At 42.9% G+C, this 15,200-nt stretch overlaps 1 protein-coding gene across 5 annotated transcripts in view; it reads right to left on the reverse strand.

The window, feature by feature from the left end:
• Positions 1 to 15,200, reverse strand: part of KIF13A (kinesin family member 13A) — a 298,880-nt gene that overhangs the window by 266,805 nt on the left and 16,875 nt on the right. The gene's annotated exons all lie outside the window — the stretch shown is intronic.

The following is a 15,200-nucleotide window of genomic DNA, read 5'->3' on the forward strand; positions in this document are numbered from 1 at the left end:
TTTCAATGGCACATTCAGAGAGCCAATCACGCCGTGATTAGCTGCACAGCGAACCAATCACGCGTGCCTGCACACCTGATTGGTTCCGCTGTGCCGCTACTCACGGCGTGATTGGCTTCCTGAATGTGCCATTGAAAAAACTAGGGAGGAGAGTAAGACTCACTGAATGTGTGGGGCGGGCTGCAGTGCACGAGTGAGTAATGTATGTATGCGGCTGTGCTCCTTTCCAGGCTCCTACTAGTCCACCTCCAGCCTCCTACTACCACCACTATGAGAGACTGTCTGTCACTGTATAATCTGATCGAGTCCACACTGACACTGACTGACTGTCACTGAGTAATTGATGTTACCATATTAACCCTGACCTGCCCAGTGCCCTGTATCTGCAATTAAAATTTACAAGGCTGCCTGCATGCTTCCTGATTTCCATTCCCAGCATCCTTCCCAATCCCTACAGTGTCACTAACATTAACCCTATGGTACAAGGCTGCAGTGTGCACTGAATCCCATTCCCTACAGTAACATTTAGGGAGAGAGACATGAGAGGACAAGAGAGAGAGAGAGACACACGAGAGGACAAGAGAGAGGACAAAAAATTGGCAAAATAAATAAATGGAAAAAATGCGAAACACCGCGTTCGGTATTCGGCCTTCGGCCTTCGGCCAAGCATTTCATTATTATTCGGCTTCGGCCAAGAATTTCATTTCGGTGCATCCCTAATTATTATTAGTGTAGCACTACTCCTGAGTGTGGGTTCCCCTGGGTTACCATTAGCAACAGCAGAACATTCTGACATATTTCTAAGTGTTTTTACCTCAGACAAGGACCAGTCCAGTTTCTTTGGTTTTTATGTTTTATTAGGAACTTGGTAGGAGAAGGGATGAGTGGGATACTCCAACTGAACTGAACTATGCACAATAGGCAGGGACGATCTGGAAAACTGCTGATTAACGCTGGTTAAATGCTGATTAACGCTGGTTAACGCTATTTTGAGCTAGTCACGGCTAAGCTGCTGATTCACTTTGCCCTTGGCTGTAAAAGAGTCCTTAACAGCTTAAGCCCCGGAAGATTTTACCCCATTCCTGACCAGGGCCTATTTTGCAATTCAGCACTGCGTGACTTTAACGGACAATTGCGCGGTCGTGCGATGCTGTACCTAAACGAATTTGACGTCCTTTTTTTCCCACAAACAGAGCTTTCTTTTGGTGGTATTTGATCACCTGTGTGATTTTTTGATCATGCGCTATAAACAAAAAAAGAGCGACAATTTTGCAAAAATAACAATATTTTTCAAAATTTTTTATATGAAATTCCCCCCCCCCCCCCCCCCAAAATGTAAAAATCTAAATTTTTTAACATTTTTGGCCAATTTGTTTTCTGCTACATATGTTTGGTAAAAAAAAAAAAAAATCACAATAAGCGTATTTTGATTGGTTTGCGCAAAAGTTATTGCGTTTACTAAATAAGGGAAAGATTTTTGTCATTTTTGTTGTTTTTTTTTTTTTAACGAGTAATGGCAGCGATCTGCGATTTTTTTTGCGGGACTGCGACATTGCAGCGGACAGATCGGACCCTTGACTGACATTTTTTACATTTTTGGGGGTACCAGTGACATTACTACAGTAATCAGTGCTATACATATGCACTGTTACTGTAAAAATGACACTGGCAGGGAAGGGGTTAACTTTATTGGGGAAGGAGGGGTTAAGTGTGTCCCTAGGGGCGTGTTTCTAACTGTGCAGGGATGTGGCTGTGTGTGTAACAGCACAGATCAACGGTCCTACATAGCAGGACCGTTAGATCTGTGCTGTTGCACAAGGAAGAATGACAGGCGGCTTTGTTTACATTAGCCGCCTGCCTTTCTCCCTTCACAGCGGACGATCGCGAGTGACCGGCGGACATCAGGTCCGCCGGTCACACGCGCAGGCTTGTTAGGGAACGAGCCGGGGCAGGAGCGCGCCTCCGGCGGTGCACGCTCGCCCGCTATTGGCTCACAGGCTAGTGATGTACCGATACGTCACTTTGCCTGGCCGGGGCTGGCCGCCGCAGTATATGTACTTGCGGCGGTCGGCAAGCGGTTAAAGGTTCCTTAGGTAGCTAATCTTTAAAGGTGGACCGTATTGCTGAGACTTCAGGGCCCTTCCTGGCACCCCTTTACCTCCTAATCTTCAGGGCTAGACAACTTGGCACCCCCTTTACTGTATCACTCTGGGTTAGCTGGCTCCTTAATCCCCTTGACCCCGCTGGAGTGGTCCCCTCTCTTAGGCAGACCCCTGGGCAGATAGTACTCACGACACTGTTTTTTCAGAAGTAGTCTGCCGAACAGCTCCACTTGGTCAGCCACTGGATCCTTCTGCAGCACAGCTCAACCCCTGGTCCCTAGGCCGACTGCCTGGACCACCTTCCTCACTTCAGCAGGAGGAGAGACAACCATTCACCTCCTCCTGGGACTTTGCTCCTGCCAAAAGACACTCTGTCACATGCCCCCTTCGGATTTATTCAGAAACCCAGGATGCATTGCAACAATGCCCACCCACTGGGACAGTCATAAACCCTAGCGTGCTATTGGCTAGGTTTCCTCCACTGTCTAACAAAGTCCCTCATTGGATACAGTGGGGAGACTCCCCAGACTCAACAGGTCCCATCTGAAAGCATGTGACAGGCTAACTAACAGATCAGACCCTCCTGATAAGCAGACAGGACCACTCTATACTTTACCTAGCACCTACCTAGGAGGGTGCTCCATTATTATACAGGATTTAGCGCCAACAGTTTACGCAGCGCTTTACAATATAAATAAATACAATTAAAATACAGTTTAATACAGAAGAAATATGAGGGGCCTGCCCATTGAAAAGGCGAATCCCCAAAATGGATAAACAGACCTCAATAAAACCTGACAGTGGCTCTAACCCTTCCCCAATCAATTCTAAACTGAAGAACATCGAATGTCTGTACTGTAGCTATACTTAAATGGACAAAGCAGCTTATGTTTTTTTTTTTCTTCTAAGCTCTAATTTTGCCCTTCCCTTATGAAAACACAACTTCAAAGTGTCCTTAAATGCTAAACTCAAATTATAACAATTTTACGTGAACACTGAGTCATCCGGTAATTTAAAAAGACGCTCATTAGAAAAGTTTTTACCTAGCACGCTGAATACATGCACAGGTACAGGACATATCATCCGACCTGATCTTTTTTCTGTAACTTAGAGAACTAGGTCTAAATATAATTGCATGACACAGAAAATGTACAAGTGTTTATTCCAACATTTCCCGCCCCATTAGAGGGGATTTTTTTGTAGTACTAGTTCAATAGATACAATTATGGTCTTTCTTGCGCATCACATTTTTTCTTTTAAAACAAAATATCAGCAGTTATTTTACTTTTCTTTATTTCCCATTTTTTGGACAATGGTTGTAAAAGAACATACCCAAGCTAAAGGCCTGTTTTTTAAGTGGGCTCCCCTCCCTATTTTAGAAAAGTAGCATAAAAATAAAAAAAAAAAAACACCCTGCAGGGGTGAGAGCGACATGATCCTTCCAGTGAGATCTGGGGTAGGTAGAGTCTTGTTTCTTGCCGAGAAGACTATCCCAGCATCCCAACTGCATCTTTTCAAGAGATTTGTAGTAGTTACTAGGGCTGCACGATATTGGAAAAAAAGTACATTGCGGTATTTTTTTTTCAACTATATATATTGCGATATTGAGAGACCCGTCAATCCAGGCTGATTGTATATATACTGCACTGGGAGTCCGGGACAGCCAGGGTTAATGTTACTGTAGGGATGCTGGGAATGGATGGAAATCATGAAGTATTGCAGCAGGGCATGCAGGCAGCAGCACAGCCTTCTTCTGATTGTAATTGCAGATACAGGGCAGGCCAGGGTTAATAATGGTATTGTAGGGAGGGATTGACAGTCAGTGTGGATTATTCACAGTCTCGGGACTCACAGTAGTGGTAGGAGCCGGTAGGAGAACACAGCCTGACAGTGACTTGACATCCGTGCAGCCCACACGTTCAGTCTGCCGCCCTGCAGCTAGTTTTCTTGACCGGCACAGCGAACCAATCACGCCGTGAGTAGCGGCACAGTGAACCAATCAGGTGTGCAGGCACACGTGATTGGTTAGCTGTGTAGCTGCTCACGGCGTGCTGCTCACCGCTGAACGTGTGGGACGGATGTGTCGGGCTGCTACAACAATCACTGTGAGTCCTCCCCCAAGTCCCGACTTCTCCCTGCCTCCCTGCCCAATGCCTATGTGCTTTAACATCGTATCTTCGGCGATGTGAATATCGCCTACGCCCGCAGAACGATAGTCGATATCACATCGACTATTGTTCAGCCCTAGTAGTTACCATTTCCCGGGTTCTCATTTTTATTTTATTTTTTTACATTTTTATGCTACTTTTCTAAAATAGGGAGGGGAGCCCACTTAAAAAAACAGGTCTTTAGCTTGGGTATGTTCTTTTACAGCCATTGTCCAAAAAAAAAGGAAATACAGAAAAGTAAAATAACTGCTGATTTTGTTTACAAGGAAAAAAAAAATTGTGATGCGCAAGAAAGGCCATAATTGTATCTTTTCTGAACTATTACTGAAAAAAAAAAATCCCCTCTAATGGGGCGGGAAATGTTGGAATAAACACTTGTGCATTTTCTGTGTCATGCCATTATTTTTAGACCTAGTTCTCTAAGTTACAGAAAGAAACTTTTATTCATACAACTCCAGGCCAGAAGCAGGTCGGATGATATGTCCCGTACCTGTGCATGTTCAGCATGAAGCTGTTATACCTGCAAAGGGTAGGCCAACTCAGACTAAAGTGGGATACACACTATAAGAAAATTGGGCGAACGATCATCCGACTTTCCTCGTTGTTTCACAGCAAATCGGAACCGATGAACGAAAATTCGTACAAAAATTCTCGTACGACAAAGGCTTTTTTTTGTTGTTTATTCTGATCATGCGCAGTCTTTCTTTTCTGATTTTTCTTGTACAAAAATCGTACGAAAATGGTACACATTAAACGAAAATCGTTTGTTTTTTCCCATACGAGAAAGATTTTGGAGTCTGTCCCTTTGAGAATTTTCGTCCGAAAATTCTGAATCGTCTGTAGAAAGTTCTGTACACACTATACGAAAATTCTTTGGACGAAAATGTTCGCCCGATTTTCTTATAGTGTGTACGAGCCTTAAGAGTGTGATGCCATTAAAGTTCATGTGCATGTAAAGGCAGGCATCCCAATACTTTTGGTAATATAGTATAGTTGTGGACACAGAGGCTTTTAAACTACACCAATCTCTGTGTTAAATTGAACCGTCATGGCGGTGTGAATGGAAGACAAGATGAATACATCCAGTCTGTCCTTCCACTTGACTGCAAGTAGTTCTCTACTGAGCAAGCAGGCTTTCACCCCCTTTCTAGGTGGGGTGTTAATAAGCCATTGGGGGGAAGAGTAGGAACAGAGGGCTGTGTCCCCATTATTTAGATTTCCGCTCACCTTTTGTCCTGGTGACCATTTGTGAGAAATGTTTCCCTTGCCTGCCCAAGCAAGAATAAAACCTAACAAAAAATTATATATATTTCTTTATTTTAAAAAGTTCCTTTTACTTGCTTTTCTGCACCATGAGAACCACAAGTGTCACATACAGCCTGCCATACAAGTGAAGCCTGAACACAGCAATACTCTTGTAAACGCTGATGGTCCTACCACAGTTGTCTCAATTAGTTATCTCTGCTGGCTTCCAGGTCCAATGGCGAGCCGTGCCATGTTGCATTGTGAACACAGGAGGTCATCTGCTCTGCACAGGTACCATTCAAGGAACATTGCATTTACTCAATGAGAGTAAAGTGTCCTCTGATTGGACTAGGTGAAGAGACAGGCAGGGCTTTGTTAAAGCTGGCAATAAACTGGGGTTATTGCTTACAAGAATTGTGCCAAGTATGGCCACCCTACAGTCCTTGCTCAAGAAAACAAATGCTGTTTTTTCTTCTGCACACTATTAATTTCACTCCCAATGCCAAATTACCTTTTCCTACAGCTTGTTTTGTGTGAAGTGTCATTCACTGCCTTGACCAGTAATGTAACTTATAGGGTCAAAGACAAATACAATAAATAATGTGAATTAGAACACAACTGCTCAGCTTGCCAGGGCTTAAAAAAAAGATCAGGATGGAGGTGGAGTGACCAACAGCAACCAAAAATGTACCTTATAATTTCAGTTTCAGTAACCTTATGAGCATGTTCACACAGACAACTTCAGGAAAACCCCTAAAAACAGAAATCCCTTACATACAGCGAGTTTTGCTTAACAGAGCATTTGTAATCCTGTCCAGCCAGTCCTGAGATTTATACAGTACTGGCAGATGGCAGAGGCTGGTTGGTGACCTGCATGCTCTTTACTGCAGTTAAAGGGGTTGAAAAGTAAGAAGGTTTTTTATCCTAATGCAGTCTATGGGGGGGGGGGGGGGGGATAAACAAGCGGAGGTTTCCCTTTTGGGTGGAGCTCCGCTTTAATGGATATATAATTGCTTTAACTGGTGTGTTTTATTTTTACATGGAGCTTAGATTAACAAAAGGGGTGACGTTTCCCAGCAGCCGGATAGTAGATGCACCTAACTTTTTAAAGCCTTTTCTCTTGTTCACAATACAAGCATACTACTAGGCTCCTTAGATTTTGAGGCTGCCATTGCCTTCTCCAAATCCTGATCTGCATACTTGTTCCAGTCCAGTGGCTCAATTAATAAAGCCAGGAAATCAGTAAAAACCACTGTCAGTTTCTGGAGGAGGTCAGGAACGGTAGGCACTATATTTCCCACAGTACGGATTAATTCTAGGACTCATTTACACTTGAGGCAGACCTTGCCTCCACACCATCACCAACCCACCACCAATCGCTTTTCAGAGGGTGTTTAACAGACAACTGGGAGATGCCCCGTCACCTTCTTAGTGCCGGTTTAAACCTTGAAAACATGCCCCCCTGCGCTGCCACACCACACCGCAGGTTGCGATGTGGCCTCATTCACTTGAATAGATCGCATTCTGCGGCAGTACTGCCCAATGAATGCAACAAGGGTATGACTTTTGATGCGGCATGTGTACAACCCCCTCCAGCTGCTGGGTACATTTAGGTGAGTGGTCATGGATGAGGAGTTAAAACTGCAGCTCAACCGCCTATTTTCATCTGGTTGGACGTATACCTAGGCCTAGGGCCCCGTAAACACTTGTGTGACTTGTCCTGCGACTTAGGACTACAAAGTCATATGACAAGCCGTACCCCATGATTTCCAATGAGTACCGTTCATATCTGTGCGATTTCACAGAAATCCTTGCACTACTTTGGTCCAACTTTGATGTGACTTGAGGTCCATAAACCTCAAGATTACATAGGCATTGCTTCAAGTAATGTCAAAGTCGTGCGACTTTCAGGACGCAAAAGCGTGAAAGGGGCCTCAAAGTGCCTACAGGCTGAGACTCAATGACTGTCTACTAAATGACTTTAAAGAGGAAGTAAACCCTCCTCTGCAACTTGTACCTATAAGTAAGCCTATGATAAGGCTTACCTATAGGTACTGTAAATATCTCCTAAACATGTACCGTTTAGGAGATATTTACTTTGCATGCAGCCAGTGACATCACTGGCGCATGCGCTCTGAAGAAACGGCCGCTCGTCCTGTTCCTTCAGAGCCCCATGCTGTGACCGTCGGCTCCCACGCGCATGCACGGGAGTGACGTCATCGCAGCTCCAGCCAATCAGATGGCCGGATGCCGCAAACCCGGAAGAAGGGCGACAGAACATGTCACCCATGAGATAGATGAGCGGTCGGCACTGCAGGGCTTCGTTCTAAGGTAAGTATTTCATAATGAGCTAGTATACGATGCATACTAGCTCATTATGTGTTTGTCTTTCAGGTGTTCGTTTTTTTAAAAAACAAATTCTGAGGTTTACAATCTCTTTAATAAGCATACTCTGTTTCCATTGAGAAATAGAAAATAAAACAAAGTCTGACAAGGCAGGAAGTACAGTAAACAACACTCTTCAAACAAAGCAACACAACAAAGATACAATTACACAATACTAAATGACGCAAGCAAGTAGAACAGTCGGTAAAAAATGAAAAGGACTTTGGACTGACACAGGGTTAGCAGACATGTGCAATGTAACAGCTGCAGAGCAGAGAAAACCGCCAATGATTAGATGTTATTAGTGGGAGGCTGTGCCTATGTCTGCCATATTCCAATGACAAACTAATAAAGTCTGTAAAAAATGAGTTCATTGAGATCTTCAATACAGCTATAAAACAACCACTGCTATTCCATGGAATGATATATTTTTATATACTACATAGACACGTAAAAATAGAAATCAGCACTGTGAGCTAGGCAAACAAGACCTACTTACATTATCTAGCGCATAAATATATTTTTAAATCAGGAAAATAGGAAATATTGTAGTAGAATATTTTCAGGAAGCAGATGGAGCTCTTGCCTCATTTTTTTCATTTGCCCGGTTAATCGTTACTGGTTTGTTGATCACGTCTGTCTACAGAGTTCAACAGCTCAAGTTTAAATGTATACAAACAGCTGAAGCAGAGGAATGACTAATTCCCTTCTCCCTCCTTCCCTTCTCTATGCAGACGGTTTCCTAAAAAGTTTCAAAGAAGTAGAGAGTCTAAAAAGGAATTGCTTCTGCTGTGCTCTCTCCAGTTCGAAAACGCATGATATATATATGTGTGTGCGTGTGTGTTTAAATGCATAAAACATTAAATTTAAAGATGTTAAAATATTAATAAAACTCATCAGGTTTACATTATGGTTGATATGATTCCTGCAACTTGATAGCATTGGTCCTCTCTTTGACTCTCCTGCCACTCATCTGTTGTACTTGTAAATATATATATATATGTGTATATATATATATATATATATATATATATATATATATATATATATATATATATATATATATATCTATATCTATTTAATAACTGTCTTCCTCTCCTAAATAAAAATTAGAAAAAAAAATAGCAAATTTATAAAACTCATCCAATACCATTATAATTACTCTAAAATGTATCAGCCCCTGCCATGTATAATATAACTGCTTTAATAAAGCACCTGATGATAGCTAAAAGGTGTATTTGGTTCACAAATGCAATTCGATAAAAAACAATTGAATATTCCAACTGTCCCTTCCGATTGATGTAGACTTAATTATTTTGCATTTGATCAAACTTAATTGATCGGCTAAATTCATGAATTTAATCATATTCAACTGATACGATTATGAGATTACGTGGTGAAAACTGAGAAGCGATTGATAATTTACACTTATAAGCTATGATCATATCTAGAACTATAGGGGAAACTTTTCTTTCCTATTTTGGATAGAATAAGGGAGGGTTATAATTAAAATGAATTATTTATTTGCCATCTGTGTCCCATTGTGAAGATTTCCCTTCACTTCCTGTCCCATAGCCAAACAGGAAGTGAGAGGAAATCCCTGCAAAACAAGAGAATCCAGCCCCCACCCACAGGTCATCAGAATTAGTGTCCCCATGTCCCCATTGGAGAATTTCCCCTCTATTATTTTTCTGGGGACAACCCAAAATTTGGGATTTTCTTTTACTTTCACTCTCAATGATGAAGGTAAACAGGACAAACAGAGAGGAGAAATCTCCCTAAGGAGTTCAGGAGAGCAATAAAACCTGATAGGTGTCCCCATTGGAGAATTTCCCCTCTATTATTTTTCTGGGGACAACCCAAAGTTTGGGATTTTCTTTTACTTTCACTCTCAGACCCCGTTCACACTGGGGCGACTTGTCAGGCGACCTGGTCGCCTGACAAGTCGCCGTGGGTCATCTGCCATAGATTAGCACAGGACCCGTTCTAATAGGAGCGACACAAGTCGCTCCGACTTAGAAAAAGGGTCCTGAGCTACTTTGGGGCGACCTGGAGCGACCTGCATTGACTTCAATGTTATGAAGTCCGTGCATGCCGCTCCGAGGTTGCGGTGCGAGCTGTGCACCGCGACTTCACAGGTCGCCCTGGCAAGTCGGGTCACGCCTATGTGAACCGGCTCTTAATGATAAAGGTAAACAGTACAAACAGAGAGGGGAAATCTCCCTAAGGGGTGGGGGGGGGGCACAGACAGCAATAAAACCCGACAGGTGATCTAACCCCTCTCCACTCTATCCAAAACTAAAAAAAGGTCCACTTCCCCGTATATGGCAGATCAAACTGAATAGGTTATCAACTACAGATTGATTATTCCTATCAGAAGGAAATCGGAAAATAAATGAATCATTTATTGCAGCGTGTGTGGCCACCATATAGTGAAATTCAGGCAAAGCAGATTACAAATAATAATCTAGTAGACAATTTTGAGATAGCAACAGTACAATTCAACCACCATCTGCCAAATCAAATATTAGAAAAGAGAAAACAAAATGTTTATTCAGAATACTAGAACTAAAGAAATAATGTAAAATTAGCCAAACACATTTACTTTTATATTTTCCCATGAAAATGCTGCATCTTCAACTCCTGCAGTCCTTATCCCTGGGGGTTAGATCTGAAAGGTTACTATTAAATACACAGGCGTTTGAACATATTAAAGAGAAGTGCAATGACAGATTATACCCTTTGATGGGAATAGAATCCCCAAAGCTATAAAATGAAGTGAGCCTGTAGCCTATAGACAATGGAAGGAGTTACTTTGAGAGCTGGGAGTAATATAGCCGAGAATGCGGCATATCAATTCACCAGAAGCTACGGACATAATGGTGCCATGAGTCATTTTGTGTCTCTTGTGGCAAGGACATCATTTGCTCATAGTCATTTAAACGCTGAACAATGGCTTAGCCCTTGAAAGGACGGTCTTCTCTATATACACATATATAATACAGCAGGTGGGGACACATTTGGAAGTTCATCTTAATGGGTTATCCTTGCTACTGGGCTTTGCCTATTATTGACTAAAGCAGTGTTTCTCAACCTTCTTTCAGTCAAGGCACCCTTTAAAATTATGGACAATCCTGAGGCACCCTCTAAAATTATGGACAATCCTGAGGCACCCTCTAAAATTATGGACAATCCTGAGGCACCCTCTAAAATTATGGACAGTTTTAATGCGCCCCTTTCTAAAATGTAAAAACTATTCTGATCATTTTTTTATAATGCAGCACCATCAATACACATCCAAGGTTAACCACTTCAGATCCGGAAGGTTTTACCCCCTTAATGAGGCCATTTTTTGCGATTCGGCACTGTGTCATTTTAATGAAAAATTGCATGGTCGTGCGACGCTAGACCCAAATACAATTGATGTCCTTTTTTTCCCACAAATAGAGCTTTCTTTTGGTGGTATTTGATCACCTCTACGGTTTTTCGATTTTGCGCTATAAACAATAAAAGAGCAACAATTTTGAAAAAAAAAAAAAAAATGCCACATTTTTTACTTTCTGCTATAAAACATTCCCAATAAAAAAAAAAAAAAATTAAATCTAATTTTTTTTATCAGTTTAGGCCAATTTATATTTTGCTACATATTTTTGGTGAAAAAAAAAATCCCAAAAAGCGTATTATAATTGGTTTGTGCAAAAGTTATAGCGTTTACAAACCACAGGATAGATTTTTGGAATTTTTATTTATTTTTTTGTTTTTATTAGTAATGGCGGCGATCAGTTTTTTTTTTAGCGGGACTGCGACATTGCGGCGGACAGATTGGACCTCTAACTGACATTTTTGACACTTTTTGGGGACCAGTGTCATTACTACAGTAATCAGTGCTAAATATTATGCACTGTTACTGTATAAATGATACTGGCAGGGAAGGGGTTAACGCTGGGGATGATCAAAGGGGTTAATGTATGCCTAACAATGCTTACTGACTGTGTGGGGGGTAGGTTCTGTGACAGGCAGAGAGATCTAAGGCCCCATTCACACATGCGGACTGTTCAGATATACGCCTGTCAGTTTTTCAGGCGGATCTGAACGGATGCCTCATGCATCTCTATGGGGCAGCGGATGTCAGCAGAGACATGTCCGCTGACATCTGATCCTGTCCGTCAAATCCGGACGGATGGAAACCCTATTTTCAATCCGTCTGGCGGATTGGATGGGATCGGATGAGAATGGACAGGCGGTCCGTTCTCATCTGATCTCCCCATAGAGGACAGCGGGGATCTGACACCTCCGTCTCACACACAGAGCGGAGACAGAGCTGTCACTCGCCTGCTCAGCGGGGATCGGCGAATCGATCCCCCGCTGAGCAGAACGGCTCCCTCGACAGAACGGAGCCATGTGAAAGGGGCCTTAGTTTCAGCTTAGCTGAAACTTCTGATCCCTCCCTGCCTGTGTGACAGAAGACTCGCTTGCTTTGTTTACATAAGCAGGTGGGTCTTCTGTCAGTTTCTCTGACGATCGTGGGAGGCCGGCAGCAAATGCCGCCGCTCCTCCCGCAGCCTGCCTCCCGCTGTGTTTAGACGTAGTACTACGTGATTTTGTGCAGCCAAGCCGCCCTGCCGCAGTAATACTATGGTTGGCGATCGGCAAGAGGTTAAAGATGATATATTCGACCAAAGCAAATACACTTTTGCAAACTGGTACTAACTAGTATTCCAATGTTTCTCTTCTCCCTCAGTTTTTCTCCATCACTTAGCTAATGAGACCCCAAAGCTGATGGAGAGAGGCAAGGGAGGGTCAAACAAGGAAGATATGCAGACAACTGACATCCTCCTTATCAACTAATGATGTTATTGGTCATCAGGAGGTTGGCAGCTAAAAGGTTGTAATGGTGTACAATGGAAACCTGTGGTTTTGTGTAACTAAAAGGCAGGCTTTATTCACCCACTGGCTTGTATACAATTTTGGGGCAATTTGTAGGCATTTTGCCAAGGCACCCCTGAAAAAATCCCAGGGCACCCTGGTTGAAAAAGGTTGGACTAAAGGCTTACTTAGACTACAAGAAAACTGGGCATATAGCCCCTGTGATTACATTCCTGGCGTTTGCAAACATCATTGCCTACATAAGCCGGCCATACACCAGTAGAAATTTGTTTGAACATTGTTCAAAAGTTCTACAACATCAATTGTTAAAGCATTCAATGGTACCATCATGGACTTGACACATTTCATAGCTTTCGTTTGGTTGCCTTGCTAATGTGTCAAATTCTAAGGTTCGTAAATACTGGATAATAAGAATTTAATAAAATATGCGTCGATCTGCATTAAAGCGGAGTTCCACCCACTTTTGTAGGTTCCCCCATGTTGGCGATAACATTTACATTACTCATCCAGCCACCCATTGGCTCCTGGGATACGAGTGTCATCTATCCCAGGAGTCAATGGGCAGCCTCTGCTTCTAGCATTGTGGTATTTCCAAAGCTGGCCTTTGTACGCAATGGGCACGTGCAAGATTGGGAGGTGTCAGCAGCACCATATCCTAGTAGGAGCAACAAGTGGGCTCTTAGAATGGTTAGCTATAGAGTTTTATTTTACTTAAAGTGATACTAAAGTTTTTTTTTTTTGTTAAAAATAACAAACATGTCATACTTACCTGCTCTGTGTTGTGGTTTCACACAGAGCAGCCCGGATCCTCCTTTTTTTTGGGTCCCTCTTTGGTGCTCCTGGACCCTCTCTCCTGTTGAGTGCCCCCACAGCAAGCAGCTTGCTATGGGGACACCTGAGCTGAGCCGAAGCTCTGTGTTTCCATTCAGACACGGAGCCGCAGCCTGCCCTGCCCCCCCCCCTCTCCACATTGGCTCACTGATTTTGATCGACAGCAGCTGGAGCCAATGGCACTTTGCTGCTGTCGCAGTCAATGAGGAGGGAGAGTCACAGGCAGCGGAGTCTCTCATGCAACATCGCTGGATCGAGTAAGTATTAGGGGGGGCTGCTGCACACACAAGGCTTTTTATCCTAATGCATAGAATGCAATAAGAAAAAACCTTCGCCCTTTACAACCACTTTAAAGTCTTTGTAAACCCTTACATATACCCAGTTAAGTGACTGGCCTCAGAGGAAACAAATCCTCCTACATAAGTTGTACCTGTCTGTCTGTCTGCATGCCTTTCTTCTCTACATCCATTCAAAAAGTGCTGAACTTTATAGCTTGTCTAAAAGTTCAGAAAAAAGGGGGCAGAGCGCTGAAGTTACACTCTGCCAGTGGCGGCCCGCCAATTAGGAGCGCAGGGGTGCCCCCCCCCCCATCCATGCATCCAGCCCCCTAATCTACATGCAGGGCGCCGGATGCATGGATTCAAATGGGGATTTTTTTTTTTTTTAAGCACTGCGCCCTGAGCCCACCCAGTTGTGTGACAATAGCGAATGAATATTTGCTATTATCACACTGATTCTCCTCTCGGCCAATCAGGAAGCGGGTCCTGAGACCTGTTTCCGGATTGGCCGAAAGGAGAAAGCAATCCTACTGGCCAAGAAGGGAGGAGATGGCTGCCGAGAGGGTACATGGGGACTGAGGGGGAACCCGCCGCCGTCTGTAAGTCCCGAGGAGCAAGGTGAGTAAACTGGCACGGGGGAGATATGCCGCACCACCCCCCCCCCCGACTGATGGAGCACTATCCACCACTGCACTCTGCAGAGCTAAGTGAAGAGAGCTCTGACAGCTGATTGGAGAGAAGGGACATACCCCTCCACACAGCTCACAGTAACAGAGCTAAGGCTGTCAATCTGCTGGAGCTCCCTCCCCTGTCACTATTTTTCTCTTGGTGTCAAGAAAACTTGTCAGAAGTGACATGCTGATAGCAGAGGAATAAAACAGCAGACAAAAGTGACACTTAGTGCTCCTACTGAGACAAGTACACACTATAGAGGGATATGATTTGTTCATATATCATGTTTGAGGTGTACAACCACCTTAAAAAAAATAGATTCTCTTTATTACAAAAATAAGCATTTAGTTAAAAAAAAAAAAAAACACTAAGGGCAATGGTAATCCCAGCACATCAAACTGTTTTTTTCTTTTAATTGATTTCTTTTAATACTCCCTATTGTTCCAAGATAATCTATACTTTTAATGTACATGGTCATGAAGCTCTATGGCACACTTGAGAAAGTCTCTGGTTCTTGAAATGTAAATAAAATATGCTTGGAGCTTAAAACAAGATAATAAATATAAATATTTATATATATTTATATAATATATATAAAATAAGCATACATATGGTGTTTAAAAATCAGACCT

This window comes from Pelophylax lessonae (genome assembly GCF_965119305.1).
Source record: "Pelophylax lessonae genome assembly, chromosome: 5".
NCBI classification, from domain to species: Eukaryota; Metazoa; Chordata; class Amphibia; order Anura; family Ranidae; genus Pelophylax; species Pelophylax lessonae.